General features: G+C 49.4%; 1 long non-coding RNA gene across 1 annotated transcript in view; it reads right to left on the reverse strand.

Annotated features, from left to right (window-relative positions):
• Positions 1–22,059, reverse strand: part of LOC135184995 (uncharacterized) — a 41,355-nt gene extending 19,296 nt beyond the window's left edge. The window contains exon 1 of the long non-coding RNA XR_010306315.1: positions 21,947–22,059. This is a non-coding gene — a long non-coding RNA (uncharacterized LOC135184995). The remainder of the gene's footprint in view (positions 1–21,946) is intronic.
• Positions 22,060–22,467: the final 408 nt, after the last annotated feature.

Raw genomic sequence — 22,467 nt, forward strand, 5'->3', positions numbered from 1 at the left:
ACGTGGAACAGCTTGAGGGAGGATGGCTGAAGGAGTGAGGGCATCTTGCTTGACGTTCACAGGATCTGAAATCTGTGCCATGCAGCAGGCTGGGAAAGCCTGGACAGACATCAGCTCTCTACAACTCCCTGGAAAGAGGCTAGAATGAGGTGGGGGTTGGTCTCTTCTCCCAAGTAACCAGCAACAGGACAAGAGGACAAGGGCCTGAAATTGTCCCTGGGAGGTTTAGGTTGGAGATGAGGAATCATTTCTTTGCTGCAAGAGTGGCCAGGCATTGGAACAGGCTGCCCAGGGAGGTGGGGGAGTCATCAACCCTGGAGGCGTTCAAGAAACATGTGGCCATGGCACCTGGGGACATGGTTTAGTGACCATGGAGGTGTTGGGTTGATGGCTGAGTCTGATGATCTTAGAGGGCTTTTCCAACCCAAACAATTCCATGATTCTACACAATGTATAGAGCAGGTAGAGCACATTTGCCATATGCAAATGCATATTTATGGGCTTTTAATAAAGTTCACTGCAGTGCCATGCTGATGATTTTTCTGCTGCAGAAAAAGCCTTTGGCTGTCTCCTCAGAACAGGTAAAAAGGCATCTCTCCTTCCCAAAGTGATGCATAATGACCTGAGGAGAGGGAATATTACAATTCATCTATTTTTTAACCTCTCAGAATAATAAAGCTGAAGTTCTGACCTGCAACCTCAACTAAAAAGCTTCTTTGATGCTAGTGATAAAGAAAGCATCTCATAGAGGCCGTTTCTGTCTCAGCACCACTTACGCAACCTGAGAGGCAATTCAGGTTGTACCAAAACCTCTCTGAACATCATCCTGGGCCACTCAACCTGAGTGAAACCAGAGGATTTTAATCTCTGCAGAGATGCCTCTTCTGCTGCATTATCACAGAGAAAAGAGAGCAGAGGAAAAAAGGAAATTAAGAGGCAGGTGCCTCCCTAACAAAATGCACTGGAGCAATTAGGGCCTCTGAAGTTATAAGCTACAGAAATATTGTTGTGGTAAACACTGATACACCGTAAAAGAAGATCAAAGGCTGCTGCTCATCATGCTGAAAGCAGACAAAAGGAAGAGTAAAACCTGCTGTTAAGAGTAGGTTACTCCATGCTGCACTGAGAGAACATCACTCACCCCTAACCAGCATCGCTCACCACCTAACAAGCCTGGTGGGCAGGACCTGGCCTCACCCAGCCCTTACTTCGTGAGGCTCAGCTCACATAGCTGAAGGCATTTCTTTTTCTAGAAGCCCCCAGTGAGAGCTCTCTCGCCAGGAAGTCTTTCTTTAATGCCAACAGATCCCTGTGCTGCTTGGAGGCAGCTCCACCATGGGTGGGTACCAAGGGCCGCAGCAGGGATTTTGGCATGCAGGAAATGGGCTGGTGAGAAGCAGGAGACCTTGGGCATCTTCCAGCCATGTCCCCTCAGAGGGATCTCAGCAGCTAATTAAGCTATCAATGCTTCAGCACTGGAATGAGCTCATGCATCTCTGTGCAGCATGGCCATATGTTGTTTAGACAGCCCATTACTGTTGCTTCAGTCAGGGCCAAAAAGCTGAAATTAAAAGATATCCCTCTGGAAACAAGCAATTTGCTTCCCTTGAAAACATGGACAGGTTGTCTCAAGGCCATCAAGCTTCAGGAACTTTCCACTCCCCCTGAAAAGCAACTCTATTGCTGGCCATCTCCTGAGCAGCTCAGCAACAGGCCCATCCCTGCTTCCCACATGAGCAATGCTCAGCAAGCAGGCAGAAAGCAGATGAGTGACCTCACACAGCTTAGACCACTGCAGCAGATAATGGTCCCACTCTGATGACAGCATCTAAATCTGAAGGACATCAAACAACTCCCTGAACATCTATCTGCTGACTCAAGTCTTCCTTCCTCCACCCTGACTCCATCAGAGGCACTCTCAAATCACTACACATCAGAAATCTTATTCCTGCCTTGACCTTTCCATAGCCTTGTGTGATCACTTCATATCTGCGTTCCAGACACGCATCTTCTATCCTCCACACACCTGTGTTTACCAGTGATCACCCCAGCATCACCTACAGCATGATCCACCCCATCAACCACCATCACCAAGGCAGTGCCTTCAAACTCTGGGCACCTCCGAGCTCGGGCATCAGCAGAAGTTGCCCTGTACCTTGGCTGGGGGCTGGGATGTTTTTCCTTTCTCCTCAAAATCTTTCCTGCCTGTGTAGTGTGGTGACAGACTACACCTTCAGGAGTTTTCATACGTGGGTGGAGAGTATCCATGGGGACACATCCATGCCTTGGTCACACACCTCAGCCAGTGTCATCAAGCCAAGTGCCAGCCCTATCTGCAGCCAGCAATGAGACAGGACTGGCTTCCAGTGCCACAAGGAAGATGTCGTGACTGATCAAGGAACAACAGCTTGAGTTGGTCACACAAGACTCACCCACAGCACCTGCCCTGGCCACAGCCACAGGACAAAGGCAGGTACCCAGGAAGCCCAATTGCCTGGGCAGTGTCACAGGAGACCAGCTGGAACAGCTCCACTACTCAGCTGGTGCTGTTTACCCCAGGCTTTCTGCAACAGTAAACTTCCAGTTTCCAAGACAGGGAAGAACTGGGCTGTGAGGAGATCTGCCTAGAGGGCTTTTTCTGTGACTCACTCTATCCACTTTCTGACAAGCTCACCAAAGGCTGGCAGATGTCAAAGCTGAAGAATTCAAAATGATGTTGAAAAAGGCTCAAAACTGGGAGCAGTGGAAACAAGAGCCAGGCAGGCATTCTGCAATCCCAGCACTTCAGCACGTTGGTGTTTAGCTAAAGCTATTCACAGATGATTTTAGAAGCTAAAATGTTCTCCTAGCCTTGCAGTTCATGTTCTCCTTCTCTCCCAGAGAACCAGAGAGAAAGAAAATGCACATCATGGAGGAAAGTTCTGCGGCACAAACCACCTACTGGTGCTTCAGAGCCCCCACAGAAGATGGTGAATGGCTCCTGACTGGTGTTAGTAACCACATGAAAATCCACTTTGTCATGGTCTGCTCTACACTGGGGCTGTTGGTCTGCAGTGAGAGTCTGGGAATCTGACTAAATCTCCACCCAGGCTCTGCCCCAAGAGGTTCTGTGGCCATGCTGCCCAGGTGCTTCCAACATTTTGCTTTGGGTCTTCCAAGATGTCTCCTGAGGAGCTTACTGACAATGAACTTCCAGAGTAGCTGTGGGAGCTCAATGCCTGGAAGTGTTCAGATCACATCATTTTGGATGGGGCCTTAAGCAGCCTGGTCTGTGGTCTGCCCACAGCAGGAGGCTTAGAACTAGATGGTTTTTAAGGTTCATTCTGACCCAAAACATGTCATGATTCTACGATTAATGAAATCCTGGAACAGAGATGTGGTGGAGGCTTCATCCCTGGAGATGTTCAGGGTTAAACTTGATGGAGCAACCTGATCTGGTTGGAGGTGTCTCTGTTGACCACAGGAAGATTGGATAAGATGACCTTTGATGGTCCTTTCCAACCTTATGCACTCTGTGAAAGTGAAGGCAGATTTAACATCAGACTGTGCAGCTGCCTGCAGCGGCTGCCGCTCACCAAGTGTGCACCTTCACAACCTTCCTTCAGGCCATTTGCAAGCTTTAGTATCTGCTAAGTTCAGAGGATTTCTATCAAAGTTCCTTACAAATTCTTTTCCTTGATTCCCTGCATGCTGCAGCCCTTAAGAGATGCTCCATCTTTGGGGTGAAAAAAATCACTCCCTGCTCTTGTCCCTGACCGCAGCCTTCAGCAGCAGGAACGCAGCCACCAGCTGCTTCTCAGTAACTCCCAGTCACGTTTAAGGTGTAAACAGGGTTATGCTTGAATTAAGCTCCAAATTATGATTGCATTATTACAGCAGGGAAATAACACAGATGATATCACACTGCATGAAGCGGTTCAGGTCACACTCATGGCAAGAGTTTCTGTCATGAGCCAGGGAATGCTTGACACGGAACAAAACGATCCAGAGAGAAGAGATTGTGCCTATGGATGTGGGAAACCACAGGCTCCTGCTATTCCTCTCTTTTTTATTTGTTCCTCTCTCTGAGAGGATTTTGCAGGCTGCTGTTGCTTGCCTGATGAGTCTGGATGCAGAGTTAACCTTCTCATTAGTTCAACACCTCCCTGGGGAAGGCTCCAATCCACCAGTAACAACCAGCTCTGTGCTTCCTAATGCACTTCACGAGGTTTGCCTTAAGAAAGGCTCAGGGCTAAAATGAGCTCAAGGAGTATATTCCTTAGCAATCCTCCTCTACTTTACTAGCACAGGCTTAAAGAAGCTCTTAGTGAGCTCAGACTCAACCCTCTCACTGCCAGCAATGGGCAGCAATGGTTTGAAACTAGTAAAAAAGAGATTTAGATTGGATATTAGGAACAAATTCTTAACCATGAGGGTGCTGGAACATTGCAACAGGTTGTGCAGAGAGGTAATTGAGGCCCCATTCCTGGAGATATTCAGAATCAGGCTGGGAAAGTCTCTGGACAATCTGATCTAGCAGAGATCAGAGGGGCTGGACTAGATGCCTCTTAGGGGTCCCTTCCAACACAAACCCTTCTATGACTCTAAGATTTATCAAACACAAAGCCAACCCTTTCCCTCAGCACACAAAGGGCTGCCCCCTCTGGCTGATAGCGCAGCCATTCCCTCACCTGAGCTCAAGTGGCTCACATTCATGTTGAAGAGCTCTGTTTTACCTGAGGGCTGTTTACTGCTGTCAGACTGTAGGATAAAAGACAGTTAGAACCAGATGAAAGGAGAAGATGACAGGGGTAGTTCAGGTGATGCCAAACTCTGTCATCCAGCACTGGGAATAGAAGACAGATGGATCAGTGACAGGTCTCTACACCATGGGAGCAAAGGGTTTTTCCAGTCTGACTACCAAAGACACACTGGGGGTTGGTGCATGTTGTAGAATATACAAGAGAAGGGGGAAAGTGGAGGTTACACAACTGCACTCAAGCACAAGAAACTACTTTAGTTTTGCAATCTCACATAGATCAATCCAAGCTCCAGGATGCAGTAAGAAGATGACACTGCCAACAACAGCACCTAAGAAAATGGAAAGCTTTCCTTCTCCATCCTTTTAAGAGGCCAGAAGAATTGGTTTTCGTTAATTAATTGCACTGTGCTTACATTTACAGCCCAGCTGGGAAGGAAAACGTTGAGAAGGAGGAAGGTGCCTGACCTTCATCTTCTCAGAAGGATGGAGATGGCACAGCTGTCTACTCCCTGTCCATTCTAATTCCCATGGCATTGCACTGCTCATTTAGGAAACATGAGAAATATGGTTGAGTCAACTCCTCTGAGTTATTCTGAAGGAGACAGGTTCTTGGTGAGATGGAAGGCGATTGAAATTCTATAGCATCACGTCTTAAGTTATTGCAAACAAAATGCTGTCAGCTGCAGAGCACCAGGAAGAGTGCAGGAAGCACCACAGCCCATTTGCTGTTGCTGTTATTCATATTCACTCAGGAGATGGTTCCACAGTCAGAGCTCACATGAGCACACACACAAAGCCACCCCACTCTGCCAGCACCAGCCTCACCCTTTTCACTGCCACTTGCTGTTCTGCAAAATCAAAACTATGGAAGGTTGTGGCATTCAGTCCTCCAGATGTCACCAGAGTTGCCAAGCTGCCTTGGTGACCCCTCCCAGGCAGTCTGACATGATTTCAGATACTTCACAGCTCCTCTCCAGAAGGAGAAGTCAGCATGAGGAAGGACTCAGCTCTCCGTATTTGACAGAAGGTCTCAAACCACTCAGATCCTGGGGAGTAGTTGGAACTTGCCTTGTAAGGCAGCAGCATCTGTCTCTGCTCTACTTACTGCTCCTCTTGCCACCCCAAAAGCTCCACTCCCTGCCCACTCTTGACAGATAAAAGCCAAAGCTTTAAAACTTCAGGGTTCCTATGTATTTTATCTGTTCTCACAGCCAGAACTGCAAGTCTCAGGATGTGGTAGCTGAAAGCAACCCAACTGCTGTCTACAACTACCTGAGGGGTGGTTGTGGCCAGGAGGAGGTTGCTCTCTTCTCTCAGGTGGCCAGCACCAGAACGAGAGGACACAGCCTCAGGCTATGCCAGGGGAAATTTAGGCTGGAGGTGAGGAGAAAGTTCTTCACTGAGAGAGTCATTGGACACTGGAATGGGCTGCCCGGGGAGGTGGTGGAGTCGCCGTCCCTGGAGCTGTTCAAGGCAGGATTGGACGTGGCACTTGGTGCCATGGTCTAGCCTTGAGCTCTGTGGTAAAGGGTTGGACTTGATGATCTGTGAGGTCTCTTCCAATCCTCATAATACTGTGATACTGTGTGCTTATCAACCTCCTTTCAATCTCCTTTCAGTCCAAGCCTTGCCTTGTTCCTGAGGACAGTCAGAGAGCCTGAGCTGCTGCAGCTGGAAGCAAGTGAAATTTGATTACATTTCCAGCTGCAGCATGGATTTTTGTTCCTCCATCTAATTTCATTTGGAGGATCAATGCTCATGATGTAGCAACAACATAAAGACTCAACAGTACTTTATAACATGAAGTCCAAGGGACAGTATATTAGGGCATCAGCTTTGAACCTGAGAAAGCTGCCTCCCACAGTCCTTCATCAGTCTGTGCAAGTCACTTGGTCTCTCCATGTCTCCATGTTCCATCCATAGGATGGAGATGAGAGGTCCACCCTTCTTGGGCATGTTACAGGAGCCTGAGGAAGAGTTCTGTGTGAAGTATTTATAGCTGCCCGCTCAGCTATGGCAGAACAAAGTTATCCTTCAGCAAGCAGAGGGGGCAGTAAGATATTTTGTCAGGTTTCCAGTCTATTTGAAGTTCACAGATTTAAAACCTGTGACACTGGTTCTCCTTAAATGAACATGGAGACTTGATCCTGCCTCTGAGCATGACTCTCACATTGAGTCTTTTCACAACCTGCTCCTGAAGGCAAAGAGCAGCTCTGGTGGTAGGGTCCTCACTTGGTAATGGAAGATGTTTTGCAAGCTCCTCACACAGAGACATCAACATTTCACACTGGAAGCAACTCAAGCTCCATCTCTCACACTCTTCCTTCAGGGCTGATGGGTGAGAGACAGAGTCCTCACTCTCTTCCCTCAAGCCAGGCAGTCAATCAGTTCCCAATGAGCTGGCCAAGTAGCCAGGCAGCTGGAAAAGCAGTGATCTTGTCAGAGGTAGCAGCTGACAGCTTTTAACTACCCTCTGCCAGTTACATCTATCACCAAACCCTCTTCCCCCATGCCTGGGAAAGCCTTAGGGTGCTGCTCAGAGCTCTTCAGGACAAGATCTCCTCCAGTGTTCACCACAAAGACCCCTATAGTGCAAGAAGAGACCAGGAGAAGCAAAGGGTCTGCTGCAGCTATATTTACAGGCACATATTAGTTAATTATATCTGCACTTGATTTTGTCTGTGCTGAGCCAGATTTACCCACCCAACCTGCCTAGCTTTCCACCCTGTCCTAATTTCTGAGGCAGGGCCCAAGCTGCCCATTTTGTGCTTCCCATCTCCTAAGCCTGGTGCAATATCCTGTGCCACCATGGTTGGAAACTACTCAGAAATTACTCTGAGTGATTTGGCTTTCTCTGGTGTGGACTGCCAAAGCTGGCAGCTCCTGGCTTGGACAGATAGACTCTGAAATGGGTTGAGAACAGGCTGGAGGGCTAGGCCCAGAGAGTGGTGGTGAATGGTGCCACATCCAGTTGGTAGCTGTCACTAGGATGGGTGGACAGAAGCCAGTGGGATGAGATTTAACAAGGCTAAGTGCAGGGTTCTACCACTTTGGCCACAACAACCCCAAGTACTACAGGCTGGGGACAGAGTTGCTGGAGAGCAGCCAGGAAGAAAGGAACCTGGGGGTACTGATAGATAGTAGCTGAACAAGAGCCAGCAGTGTGCCCAGGTGGCCAGGAGAGCCAATGGCATCCTGGCCTGGATCAGGAACAGCCTGCAGAAGAGGAGGCTCAGGGTAGAACTCATTACTGTCTACAGCTACTTGAAGGGAGGCTGTAGCCAGGTGGGGTTGGTCTCTTCTGCCAGGCAAGCAGGAACAGAACAAGGGGACACAGTCTTAAGTTGTGCCAGGGGAGGTCTAGGCTGGATGTTAGGAGGAAGTTCTTGCCAGAGAGAGTGATTGGCATTGGAATGGGCTGCCCAGGGAGGTGGTGGAGTCAGCATCCCTGGAGGTGTTCAAGAAAAGACTGGATGAGGCACTTAGTGCCATGGTCTAGTTCATTGGACAGGGCTGGGTGCTAGGTTGGACTGGATGATCTTGGAGCTCTCTTCCAACCTGGCTGATTTTATGACTTCACTTTTGGGAAGACCATGTACAGGAGGCAAAAGGACAGGACTCCTAAATCAGAAATGAGCAATGTGTGGAATGGTGTTGGAGCTCCAAATCCTTCAGTGTCACAACAGCTTCCAAGTATTGCAGAAATTAGCCTGGAAACAGGTTTGATCCCCACCAAGTTCAGACAAGCATCAGCAGAACCCATAGAGGGTGAGCTGGTGCTGAAAAATTCAAACCTGCCCCAACTTCACAACTACATCTTGTCAGGACAGAGAACCCACACCAGACTCCAGTCATTTCCTTAGATTTAGAGCGAGCTGCTTTTCCTCTGCATGGCACCAGCCAGCAGATAAAGCCATTAGAGCTGCACTGAGGTCAGAAAGCACGCCGATAGGAAGAGACAAATCAATGAGCTACATCTTGGAGCTAAGAGAAGCTTTTCAACATATCCTTCAGGAGCAAATTTGCTAAGGGTTACACTGAAGGAACCTTCCCCTGCTCTGCACACCTCCTGCAGACCACTTCAGCAACATGCTCCTGGAGATGCTCACCTGGCACTGCACACACCTCCTGTCTGCAGCTCTCCAGCTGCCCACACAGCCTCTCACTGTTTGCACAACTAAAACCTGAACCCGACCTTGAAAAACTGCAGGCAAAAGGGAAACGTTGCATAAGTACTGACAGCTAAAAATCAAACAAGTATCACAGCAGGCACCAGGAGAGGAAGGCAAGGTCTGCCACCAGGGTGGGCTGAAGGCAGCACTGCCCAGGTAGGGTCTGCTGTTGACTGTAGGGATTTGCAAGCACAAATAGCAACGATGTTAACAGTGAGGGGATTAAAAATGTATTTACTCAGCCGCTGGGCTGCCCAGACTTCATTCTGCCAAACACAAGGCAATGTTCAAACACCAGGAACCAAACTCAGGCCAACAGGGTAATTAAAATGGCAGGGTTGCAAGGAGACCATTTGTTTAGACATGATAGTATCACAAAATCATTTCAGTTTTAAAAGATCTATTGTTTCAGTTTAAAAATAGCTTTAAGCCCATCCAGTCCAACCAGCAACCTAAGAAATCCATGTCCCCAAGTGCCATGGCCACACATTCCTTGCACACCCCAGGGAAAGAGTCTCTACCACCTCCCTGGGCAACCTGTTCCAATGCCTGATCACTCTTGCAGCAAAGAAATTGTTCCTCATGCCCAACCTAAACCTCTTCTGTCACAATTTCAGGCCATTTCCTTCTGTTGCGTGATACAAGGGAGAAGAGACCAACCCCCACCTGGCCCCAACCTCCTTTTGTGGAACAGTAGAGAGCAATGAGGTCTCCTCTCAGCCTCCTCTTCTCCAGATAAACAATTCCAGTTCCCTCAGCTGCTCTTCACCAGACCTGTTCTCCAGACCCTTCACCAGCTCCATTGCCCTTCTCTGGACACACTCCAGCCCCTCAAGGTACTTCTCATAGAGAGTGGCCCAAAACTGAACTCGGTACTCAAGGTGTGGCCTCACCAGTGCCCAGTGTATGCGGAGAATCCCTGCCCTCAACGCTGCTGCAACACTGTGAGCTGCCACTCTTAGCTGCACATGGACAACAAAGTGAGCACCAACGTGTTTGGGATGCTTTTGGGGAGGGGAAGGAGCTGCTTTTGGAAGTCAGCAGTTTTCTTGGAGATGGCAAGATCCTGTTTACTACCACCCTGCTTCGGAGCGCACGCCGTGCTGCTCTGACTCACACTTAATTATGGAGCCCTGGGAACACCAACGTTGGTGGCAGCCAGATGGGATTATTTATGAGTAGCTCAGACTCTGCATGCACCCTGAAATGAGCTCCACACTGAAAGGAGGCACCCAGCTCCCGGCGACAGCAGGGGGAAATGTGGTACTCACCCAGGTGCTGGTCCTTACCACTTCATCTGGCATATGTTATACCCCTGCCACCAGAAAATGATCAGGCACACCACAGATGCACTCTAGCATCTCATGAGGACAGCCTTTGGTACTTCATTTACAGACACATGGAGCTCAGTGCTGATGAAAGAGGAGGAGTAAGCTCTCTGCAAGAGAGGCTGCTCTGCTGGGCTAGCATCACACAGCATCACTCCTCACCACATCCCATGGTGAATCAGAAAACGGAGGGGTGAAGGGAGGAGGGGGTGGGGGGAAGGCAACGGCACAAAAAGCTGCTGCTGCTGAGGAGGAGCAGTCTCTGCTTCAAGCACTGTGCTGCAAGCAATGTTGGCTTCACAAGTGCTTCACCTTCTGACCTGTCCCATGGCAGAGTTTGCTAATGAAGGAAATGTCTTTTTGCTGCTTGCAAGCACTTGTACAGTTTGAGGGGCAGTTCCTTTGCGTGTGTGTGTGGGGGGGAGGTGTTGAAATTGAAATGCATAAAGATTCTGCTCTGTGAGGAGCAGCAGCCCTGGATGCACAGCCCCACCGATCCATGTCCAGATGTCTTCAGACCACAACTGTGATCCAGTTTACACAGCTACAGTAAGTGCTGAAAGTAAAACCCCTGTGGGGGGGCAGTCATCTCCAGAAGGTGCATTTAGAAGGTAGGAAATGAAGCCACCTACAGTAACCATCTCCTTTCCCAGGCATGAAGCAATCCACAGCCTGAGATCTTGAGACCATGGGCCAAGGCACAGGACAGCTCTCAAACCAGCCCTGCTCCAGCTGCCTGCACTGCTGTCTGTAGAATGGCTCTTCTCCTCCCTGCTGACTGTGTGGCTTTCTGCTGCACACATCCCAGCCATAATTCTGTCACCTCATCCAGCTCTGACCTGCTTTGTGGACGAGGCTTGATGACAATCAACTTTCCTCTCCTCCCACCCGAGAGCTTCCACCTGCATTCAAATACCTTGAGGTGAGATGCTCTTAAGCAGAAAGGTTGAACATCACTTTCTGCAGCTGCTTTGTCTGAAGGCAGACTTCTGTCCTGCTAGTTCAGAGTGACTCAAAAAGTGTCCAGACACATTCACAAGCCCAGACAAATTCATGCAAAATGAAAGAGCAGCAAACTGCAGCTCTTCAAGTCAAAGGAGGCATTTTCTGAACGCTCTGTAGAGCAGCATGTATTTATGGCAGATGAAATAACAGACTCCAACAGAAGTTGTTTTATGCCTCTGGTTATTGGATGGTGGCATAAATATTCATGAAGCATCCGATGACCTGTACAATGTACCGTGAACATCAGCAGAACTAATTGTGTCAGTAATTAAAGGTGTGTTTTATTGCACCTCCATCAGAGAACCTTCACAGCCACTGATCATGCTGTGATAGGACCCCGCTGCCCGCAGAGGATGCGGCAGCCAGACTACAAAAGGCATCCTGGGGTTTGATATTCATCATCATCATCACCGCACATTAAAGCTGCCAGGCCCAGTGCTATCAAAATTAGGAAAGCTCTACAGGATACTCTTGAAATTTCCATGCTGCCACCTTCATTTGAACGTCACCCAAATTGGATATTGCATTTCAGAACGTAAACCAGACCTGAAATCCTTCAAGCACAGGATAGGTATTCAGGTTCTCTGTCCAGCCAGAACAGTCAGCCATGGGGAGCTTTATTTTCACACTTAGAGATGTAATTTGCTTCAAACCGTGCAGCAGGATGAGACATAAACTTTCTATGAGGAGCTACCTTAATGATATTAGTGCTTGGATTCCCCAAGGAAGATAAATGCTTCCCCCCAAAAAAAATACTAACAGGATCTCCTGGCCCACCAGCAGCTCAAAGTTAAGGAGGTTTTACAAGGGAAAGTACTCCAGAAGATAATATTTAGTCACTCGCTTTATCTTGCTCTAGAACAGAAACCCCAAACAGAGCAAAACCACAGATGTAAGCCTCACTTGATGCACAGCAATGATTTCACAAACTCACAGAATGTCAGGGGCTGGAAGTGACCTGGAGAGATCATCCAGCCCAACCGCCTTCCAGAGCAGGATCACCTATACCAGATCACACAGGAACACATCCAGGAGGGTTTTGAATATCTCCAGAGAGGGAAACTCCACAACTCCCTGGGCAGCCTGCTCCAGTGTTCTGTCACCCTCACAGGGAAAAAAATTCCTCCTCGTGTCTCCATTAAATTTCCTATTGTCCCTTGTCCTGTCATTGGGCATCACCCAGCAGAGCCTGGCTCCATCCTCCTGGTACTCACACTTTACATATGGTAAACACTGACAAGGTCATCCCTCAGTCTCCTCTTCTCCAAGCTAGAAAGCCCCAGCTCCCTCAGTCTCTCCTCTTGAGAGATGTTCCATTCCCTTACTAATCTTTATCATCTTTTGACTCCAGTGTGATTGATTCAGGTTCACCTGCTGCAAATCAGCTAGCAGCTTCCAGGGAGCCCAGAGAAGTCACTTCAGAACCATCTCAGGTCACCTAACCAAACTGAACAGAGCAGCTGATTGAAGTGGCCACCAGCAGCTCAAGAGCTTGGTGTCAAGCCTTTGATGTACTGAAACAAGAGCTCAACCCACAGGAGGATAATCAGGTGAGAGCCAGAGAGCACAACCAGCTTTAGACAGAAGGAAATAGAAGGGGACATCTGGAGCACAATCAACATAAAGAAACTCAGATAAGTACCAAGCTAAGACCCTCTTTAACTGCTTGTTTGAATGCTTCAGGTGCTTTTGTACCACAACTGGCCTGGGTCACACTCAGCAGTGGAAAATAGATTGGCTCAGACTCAAAATGAGGCATTTACATCAGAAAAAAATGCAAATTTAAATCACTTCCAGTTGTCTGCACCCAGGAGAAGAGGTGGGAGGGAACCTACATCTGTACCAGGTTCTAAAGGCAGGAAACACACATCTAAAACAGAGACCATTACCAGAGGAGCTGGGATTGGCTGCCACAGAGGGAAAAAAAGCACAGCTCCACTGGGAAGATGTTAACTCACAGGCTGCTAAACTGCAACAAAGAGATGCCTCTTGATTTTCTCCATCTGAACAGCTGATATTTTGCCTCACAGCACACATTCTGGAAGGCTGCTGAGATCTTCTCAGAGGCACACCAAGGCGCACGGTGTGGATGGCAGCCAGTGACAAGGCTCTTCTGTAAGATGCACACCAGAGAGCAAAGCTCACATGAAAACCATTCGGAGAACATTGCTTGCACTAGAGAAGCCTCCTGAGATCCCCCATGGCACCCAGATGCTCCACAGCAGTCACAGCCTCCTGGCACCCACGTGCCAACCTGGCTAAGGGAAAGCATTGACAGAAAGTTTATGCCAAACTCATTTCCTACTGGGAAGAGTCACTGGATTAAAACCACTTTTAACTAACCAACTGCCAACATGCCACTAAATACTGTCACAGATGTCAAAACAAGGCACTTTGGTATTAATTGTCAATTTCCATGTTTGTTGTCACTTTTAATACAACACAGATCCACAACAGAAAAGACTGAGTTATCTTAGATGTTCAAAATGGCTCTTCAATTCTGCATGGAAATCTAAAGCCAAAACATCAGGTCCTGGCCTTGTTTGAGGCCCTTTTTGGAAGTGCGAATGAGAAGTAATCAGAAACGGGACTTGGAGCAACACCTTCCCTCTTCCCTGCTTGGTACCACCTGGGAACAAGTACTAAGTCACCTTGGGTGACCTTGTTTATAGAATCATACAAACAACCAGGTTGGAAGAGACCTCCAAGATCATCCAGTCCAACCTAGCACCCAGCCCTAGCCAGTCATCTAGACCATGGCACTAAATGCCTCATCCAGGCTTTGCTTGAACACCTAAAGGGGCAGCTCATTCCAATGGCAAATCACTCTCTCTGTGAAGAATTTGTTTGGGTTGGAAAAGCCCTCTAAGATCAGCCAGTCCAACCATCAACCCAACACCACTACAGCCATTAAACCATGTCCCCAGGTGCCATGGCCACATGCTCCTTGAATGCCCCAGGGATGGGGACTCCCCCACCTCCCTGGGCAGCCTGTTCCAATGCCTGACCACTCTTGAAGCAAAGAAATTGTTCCTTATCTCCAAACTAAACCTCCCTGGTACAGGGAGTTGGACTAGATAACCTTCAGACATCCTTTCCCACCACACTGGGATTCTGGAATATGTCTTTGCCACAACCTGCCAGAGGCACAAAATTCTCACCTCATGCAGAGCCCCAGGCTGCCTGCAGACCTGCTGTAGATCATTGAATAGCAGCTGACCGCTGGATCAGGGATTATCCCCATCTTAGAACCAGACATCACAGTATCATCAGGGTTGGAAGAGACCTCACAGATCATCAAGTCCAACCCTTTACCACAGAGCTCAAGGCTAGACCATGGCACCAAGTGCCACGTCCAATCCTGCCTTGAACAGCTCCAGGGACAGCGACTCCACCACCTCCCCGGGCAGCCCATTCCAGTGTCCAATGACTCTCTCAGGGAAGAACTTTCTCCTCACCTCCAGCCTAAATCTCCCCTGGCACAGCCTGAGGCTGTGTCCTCTCGTTCTGGTGCTGGTCACCTGAGAGAAGAGAGCAACCTCCTCCTGACCACAACCACCCCTCAGGTAGTTGTAGACAGCAATAAGGTCACCCCTGAGCCTCCTCTTCTCCAGGCTAAACAATCCCAGCTCCCTCAGCCTCTCCTCGTAGGGCATGGGCCTGGTTAGGTTCTGGACAGCCATAAACCCAGGAATATAAACAAAGACCCTAAGGCTATGTTGTCACCAGTTCTCCCCATCCTGCTGCCCGAGCTGTGCAGGTGATGGCTTTGGTCAGGGAGACCATGGAAATGTGGATTAAGCTCATTCTGTGACGAAGATCAACTGCTGCTTCAGGTAGAGCTGAGCATTTAGAAGCTAAACTAAAACAAGAGATATCAAAGTCTTCCTTGGGGAACAACCTCAAGAGCTGCATTCCTCCAGCCTCTCCTGAATTAAAGGGGTTTTTCAAGGGACAGCTTGCACGAATTAAAAAGATCATTTGAAGTACAAACCTTTCTTCCGCACCACAAAAGCCAGGCAGAAAGAAATCCTACTCTGTTCATTCCCAGTAATTGCAACAGGGCTCGATATGAACCTGGTCAATGACACTCAATCAGCTGGTGATGGCAGGTAGCACCGAGCAGAGCAGGTCATCGTTACCTGGGGACATTTTCCTGCAGGGAAACAAAGGAGCATTTACCCCATGTCCCTCTCTGACACCTGGTGGCTGCTGGGGTTCTGAAGGATCACCTGCCCCAGAGCACAGCCCTGCTGCACAAAGCCTCTCCTCAGAGGGGAGCTGGAACCTCTGCAAGGGACTCCAGGGAAGGGAAATGGAAACCCAAAGAGAGAAGAATTGCTGTTCAATTTGTGATCTTCTGGGCCCTCAGAGACATTAAAAAGCAGAATAATCCACCAATCATGGAATCATACAATCATTTGGGATGGAAAAGACCTTTCAGATCATTGAGTCCAACCATTAACTCAGCACTGCCAGGACACCACTAAACCATGGCCCTCAGCATCACATCGTCCAGGCTCTGAAACTCCTCCAGGGATGGAGTCATCGACATCACCACTGCCCTGGGCAGCCTGAGGCAGGACTTGGTAACCCTTTGGAGGAAGGGTTGTTCCTCATATCCAACCTACACCCCCACCCTGGGGCAAATGGAGGCCATTTCCTCTCATCCTACAACTTGCTCCCTGGGAGAAGAGACCCATCCCTACCTCACTCCACCCTCCTTTCAGGGAGTTGCAGAGACTCAGGCAGTCTCCCCTGAGCCCCCTTTTCTCCAGGCTGAACACCTCCTGTTCCCTCAGCTGCTCCTCACAAGACCCTTCACTTTGAGGACACAATGTTAGCAGAGCAGCTTTCCTGGTGCAGGATCTGCCCCGGTGAGGAGCAGAGGTGCTGGATGGGATCCCGACACCATACCCCTAGTGGCAAAAGACAGCCACTCCGTCCCTCACCACATCGCAGCAGCACTGCTCCTGCCTCCTGGGGTGCTGCTGTGCCTTTCCTTCCCATCAGAAAGCGCAGCAGCAAACGGCTAACAGGGAATTTGCATGTTTTATTTTTAACCAAAGGAAGGAGCCCACTTGCTAAGGAAGCAGCTGCATCATCCTCCTCGCTGTGGCACAAAGCACCAACAACTCCCAGTGCGTCAGCACCGCACAGAACCTGAGGAACTGGCGCTGCAGGAGAGGTTTGTTGCTGATTTCAGGCTGTTGGGAGGATGGTGGGGATAAGATTAAGCTGTTTTGTCCTGGCTTGCTCTTTAGGTGCCATTGCCTGAGCTCAGAGCCTTGCTTTCCAGAGATAATTGCAGCTGCAGGGTCGGGATTTGCTGGTTTGCAGCTGGATGTTCAGCACCATGCTGGGAGGCAGCAGAAGGTAAAGCTGGGCTTGGCCTTTTTCAAATCCTCCTTTTCTTCACCTTGAGTTTATCTCCAGCTCCAGCACAACCCAAATCCCAAACAGCACAGCACCAGTAGTATCTGGGTGATGTCTGAGGAAGGCATCTCACACCACCCAGCACAGCCTGCGGCAGCCCCACACAGCAGGAGCTGCAGCAGCATCACCGGAGACCAGCTCTTGATTTCTCAAGTGAGGAGAATCATGCACAAGTGCTCTCCATCACCTTCAAATCAAGGCTGAGCCCAGACTGAGCAGTGTACGCCACCAGCGTTCAGCCTCCTTTCATTAAGCCAGAAGTGCTGCTCCTTCCCATCAGTGTGGTCAGATGAGGAAGTTCTTCAACACCATTTGTCTGAAGGACAAAGCACTGAGCAGACACTGTCATGCTCAGAGCACTGACATGGGGCTGACTGATCACCTCTCACAGCCAGCTGAGGTGGGGCAAGTCCTTGATGTGGCCTCAGCTTTGGCTTCCCCATGGCTAGGAAGGAGGATGGAGGGAGCAGGTACAAACACATTCACCCCCTGCTGAGAACATCACATCCCCCGTGTTCCCAACATGAAGGCATCACATAATAGCACTGGTTGGAAAAGCCCTCTAAGATCATCCAGTCCAAACATCAACCCAACACTGCCATGGCCACACAGTTCTTGAACACCTCCAGGGATGGGGACTCCACCACCTCCCTGGTCAGCCTGTTCCAACGCCTGACCACTCTTGCAGCAAAGACATTGTTCCTCATCCCCAACCTAAACCTGCCTTAGCATAATTCGAGGGCATTTCCTCTCCTCTTACCACCTGATACTAGGGAGAAGAGACCAAGCCCCACTTCACTCCACCCTCCTTTCAGGGAGCTGTAGAGAGCTACCTCTTCTCCAGGCTGAATAATCCCAGTTCCCTCAGCTGCTCCTCATCAGACCCATTCTCCAGAATCTTCACCAGTTTCCTTGCCCTCTTACAGACATCCCCCTGAGATGAGCTATCCCATCCCCCTGAGATGAGCTATCCCATCCCCCTGAGATGAGCTGCAGCTCTGCTGCCCATGCCAGACAGAATGTTATCTGGATCTGTACTCTGGAGTTTGCAACGCAGTAGAAGCTGCACCCAGGGCTGCAGTGGAGGTGGGTTTTGCTCCCAAACCTCATGTAAATCATTTATTGATTTTTTTTTTCCCTCCTCCAGATGGTGCAATTCAGAAAAATTGTTTTTAAATTATGCCTTGCAGAAACACAGAGCAGTGCAGCTAATAACAGGCATATTTCAGGTGAACGCTGACCTCCTTCTCTCCCCATCCAGCTGGAGCATCCAGAGCACTGCCAGCACTTGGTGTAAATCACCTGCAGCACATGAACCTCAGCAGAAGACACCCTAATTGGAAGTGCAGCACTACAGCCTCTATCCACTCGCTGCTCCGTGTTTCAGAGGGCTCAGAGATGGCTACAGAATACAGCTCAGATTAATTGCACTCTTCAGTACAAATCTGCTCCTTCCTTTTAAGACCAAATAACAAAGCATGCTCAGGAAAAGTTCATTTGACTGATGAGCCCAACCTCTTTCTGCTCTGAAAGGCTCCAGCAAAGCCTGAGAAAAAGCAGCCAGGAGCCACCAGCCAGCTCCTGAGGGTGTCCATCAGGGAGAGGCACCCAGCAGGACCCACAGGGCTCAGTTGGAGCATCCTCCCACCCAGAGGGTTTCTGGTACCTAACAGTGACTTTAATGAGCCGTTGAAGTTCTGGCTGTTGTCACCAGAAGCTGATTTATCATCAAGAAGTGGAAAAGCTGAGAAGGCCTCACAGAACCACGAGTGCTTTGCTGTAGGCATGCAGGGGGTGAGTGGTCTCTGGCAGGGGTGGAAATTGGGCAAGGAAGTAAAAATAACCATGTCAGCATTTCCACAGTGTGAGAGACTGCAGAACCTCTTCCAGCCCTTCCCACCAGAACCGACGGAAGGATCCCAGCTCCTCCAGCCTGGAATTTGATGTTCCCCAGCAAAACAAAGTGCAAACACTCAGGCTGCTCTCCCCGGCCATCTGCAGCCCCCTTGTGATTGACACCAGCCCAAGCAGCGTAACCAGCACTGCTGCCAGCAGCCGCTGCAGGACACTTGGCTCCCCCGGGACACTGAAGTAGGTCACAGCAGGTTCTGTGCTCAGTTTGATGCTAATGTTGTGTACCAGGGAGAAAGCTCCAGGTTTTAGCCAGCTGAAATTTTTCCCAACTCGCATCAGAAGTGTTGACATCCAGCCAGAAAGCAGGGACTGGAGAGAAAATGGGGACTTGAGCCTCTTGTCTCTAAAGCTTTCCCAGAAGAAAAGTGCACCAGAGAGAGCGAGCCTGAGCATCCAATGGAGCCTGAGAAGGTAAGAGGCATACGGTGCCAGCTGGGCACAGAGGGGGGGGAAACTAAACACAGGGTTTAGGTGTATATAGGACATCTCAACTTCTTTAAAGTAGTTCCCATGTTTCAAGAGTCACCCTCTGAAGTCACTGAGAAGTCAGTCTCCAGTCTGGCTCACACTCCCATCGCCACCATAGAATCACATGATAGAGGCTGAAAGGGACCTTGAGAGATCACCAAGATAACCTCCCTTCCAGAGCATGATCACCTAGCACAGGTCACACAGGAACCCATTCCAACAGGTTTTAGCAGCCTTCAGAGAAGAAGACTGCACAACCTCTCTGGGAACCCTGCTCCAGGGCTCCAGCATCCTCACAGTACAGCAGTGTCTCCTCATGCTGAGGTAAAAAGCTGGAGAAAAGCTGCAGATGGATAGATTCAGACTGGACATGAGGAGGAAGTTGTGGTGAGAGCCTGGAATGGGTTGCCCAGGGAGGTTGTTCAGGTCCCATCCCTGGAGATGTGTAAGGCCACCAGGCTGGATGGGGCTGTAGGCAGCCTGATCTAGGGTAGGGTGTCCCTGCCCATGGCAGGGGGGTTGGAACTGGATGATCCTTGTGGTACCTTCCAACCCTGACTGATTCTATGAATTTCCATTGTTCCAGTTCATATCTTGTCCTTCCACTGGGCACCACTAGAAAGAGATTGGCACTTTCTTTACACCCACCCCTCAGATATTTGTAGGTGTTGGGGGGTTGCATCTAGATGATCCTCAAGATCCTTTCCAACCTAAACTATTCTATGATTCAGTGAAAGCCTTGTTCTCAGAACTGACCAAACATTCTCACATCCAGCCTTTACCAGGTCCAGGCTGGACCAGCTCAGGGAGCAGAATGAGTTTTATCATTGCAGCTGCTTACCACAACATCTCCATGGCACCACACTGCTCCCCTGGGGAAGCAAAGCTTCAGCTGCAAACTCACCTCCTGTTTCCTCTCCTGTAAGGACAGGCAGGAGCTAATGGGCCAGCTGCAGAAAAAATTAAGACTTCACTTTTTTGGCTGTTTTCCCAGGACTTTAACTAAGTGCTGCAAAGTAGGGCACTGTACAGCATGGAATTTCCCAGACATTTGCACCTTCTAGTAGAAGGCTCAATACTGGAAGGGACCAGTGGATGCTGCTGGTGAAATTAGGCTTGGGGTCATCTTAAAATATGAACTGCATCACAGAATGATTTGGGTGGGAAGGGAACTTTCAAGGTCATCCAGTCCAACCATCACAGTCAGCAGGGACACCTGCAACTACAGCAGATTGCTCAGTCCCAAACAACCTGATCTGCAGTGATTGCAGGGATGGGACAGCTCCCACCAATCTGAGCAACCCAAGTCAGGGTCTCACCATCTTCATCATAATAAATGTATTCTTTATATCCACTTTGAATCTCTCTCTTTTAGTTCAGATCATCACCTCTTGCTCTGTCACAACAAGCCCTGCTAAAATGCTTGTCCCTGTCTTTCTGATCAGCCAATCAAAGTCCTGAAGGGCCACCAGAAGGTCTCAGTGGAGCCTTCCCTTCTCCAGGCTGAAAAACCCCAACTCTCTCAGCCTGGCCTCAAAACAGAAGGCTCCCATCCTTGGGAGATCACAGCAACCTGTGGTCTCCTCTGACCCCACTCCAACAGATCCATGCTGAAGACTCCAGAGCTGGCCCCAGCACTCCAGGTGGATCTGGTTAAAGGGCCAAGGGCTGCTCTCAGGGACCTCAGCACTTGCAATTGGTAGTCATAGCCCTAAAAAATCCACATCAAGCCTCCCCCAAACCCCTTCTCAGGTTGCTCTTGACAACTGTGTCTATGATCCTGCTTCTTTATTTGTATACATCAAGAGAAACTGATTGGGGGGGAAGGGGGTGTAACAAAACCAAGACAAAAACCCTCCATTAGGTCCAAGCCTAAAGAACAATTTAAACAAACCCCACACTATTGTTTTTAAGCAGCAATTGTCAGTAATTTGCTTTTGAGTCCAACCAAGGAACTCTGAGTGGTTTGAGCTCAGCTGATGCTGTAGGAATACTCATCTTTGAGCACTTCTCTGCCTGGTAGAAGTTTTAGCCATGCTGGGTTGTCATTGATGACTGCCCTGCTTTACTCCATGGGTCCTCTCAGTGAAGGCCAACCTGGGGGTCTACACTGCAAAGAAAAGCAGCTGCAGCCTCACTCTTGACAGGGAGGGGAATTTATGGGTGCTGAGGTTGAGATGGATTATCTTCAGTTGTTAACAAGATTTATTCCAAGTAGTTTGTTTTATTTATAGTGCACTGACTCACACAACAGCTTTTCTCTGACCAGCTTTAAATATTTAAAAACTCCTTTCAGAAGCATTGAGGCAAAAACTACACAGGGAGAAGGAAAGGGGGGGAAAAAAAGTTTGCTTGGAAACCTCACACAAAAAGTTGGATTTAATTTTAGGCAGGAGTTCAGCTGCTCAAGTTCTCACCCCTCCAGAGTAACACTGCCCTGGATAATCTGTGTTAGCACACACTGGGGGTGTGCACAGACCTTTGCTAAGCTCAGTCGTGACTTGATTCAGAACAGCTCTAAGCTGTCCCCCCACCCCTAACAAAAGGGCTTCAGAAGCTTAAGCCTAACTCAGTCCCAGCTGAGAGAGCAGGCAGCTCTCCTCCCAGGCTGGTGGCAACCATCAGTTCCCATGGGTTAGAGCAACTGGTTCTGACCAGGGTTAGAACTGTCACTGCTTGCTTCTCCTTCCTTCTTTCTCCTTCACCAAAACAGGGCAGGGGCCCAGCCCTCTGACCCCTAAAGCACATTGCCTCCACTGCCTGGTTCCTCCAGGCTCAGGTGAAGGCTCTTCACAAGTGGTCTACAGAGAAATCACTCACAAGATGATCTCAGAATTCAGACACCCCCTTCACCATGAAACACCTAAAAGCAGAGATCCTACCTGAGGCAGCAGCAATGGCCAGGAGCACACAGGAAAGATGGGCAAGCAGAGCCCCACCACCGGCACCCTCCTTCAAGGCAGGATCAGCCCCAGAGAAGGGCACAGGACATCTGCTCCCCACCAGCCTGGGCCCCAGCTCAGCTGGGAGGATTAAATAGAAACAGTGGGTGGGTGCACAGAATTGCTTCCAGCTGCCTCTGTTGCACCCATCAGCACCACCCTGAGCTGATGAACCCACCCAGCACCAAGCACTTCCCCAGGGAGCCCCAAGGCTGCGCTGGGGTGGGGAGAACAGCCCAAAATCCTCTCCCTGAGGTTTAGTGGGGAACCCCTAAACCAATTCTGTGACAAACAGCTGCCTCTCCTGGATCTCGCTGCAGAAGCTACAAGCACACAAACAGGTGTAACTCCTGTGTAAATGAGACTCATTCCCATCTGATTGATTCCTGGTGCATAAATATTTGCAGAAGCTCTTCATCTTCTTTCTCGGAGCTGCTTTCTCTCCCCAGACGTGCAGCAGC

Source organism: Pogoniulus pusillus, chromosome 22, assembly GCF_015220805.1.
Source record: "Pogoniulus pusillus isolate bPogPus1 chromosome 22, bPogPus1.pri, whole genome shotgun sequence".
Classification (NCBI taxonomy): domain Eukaryota; kingdom Metazoa; phylum Chordata; class Aves; order Piciformes; family Lybiidae; genus Pogoniulus; species Pogoniulus pusillus.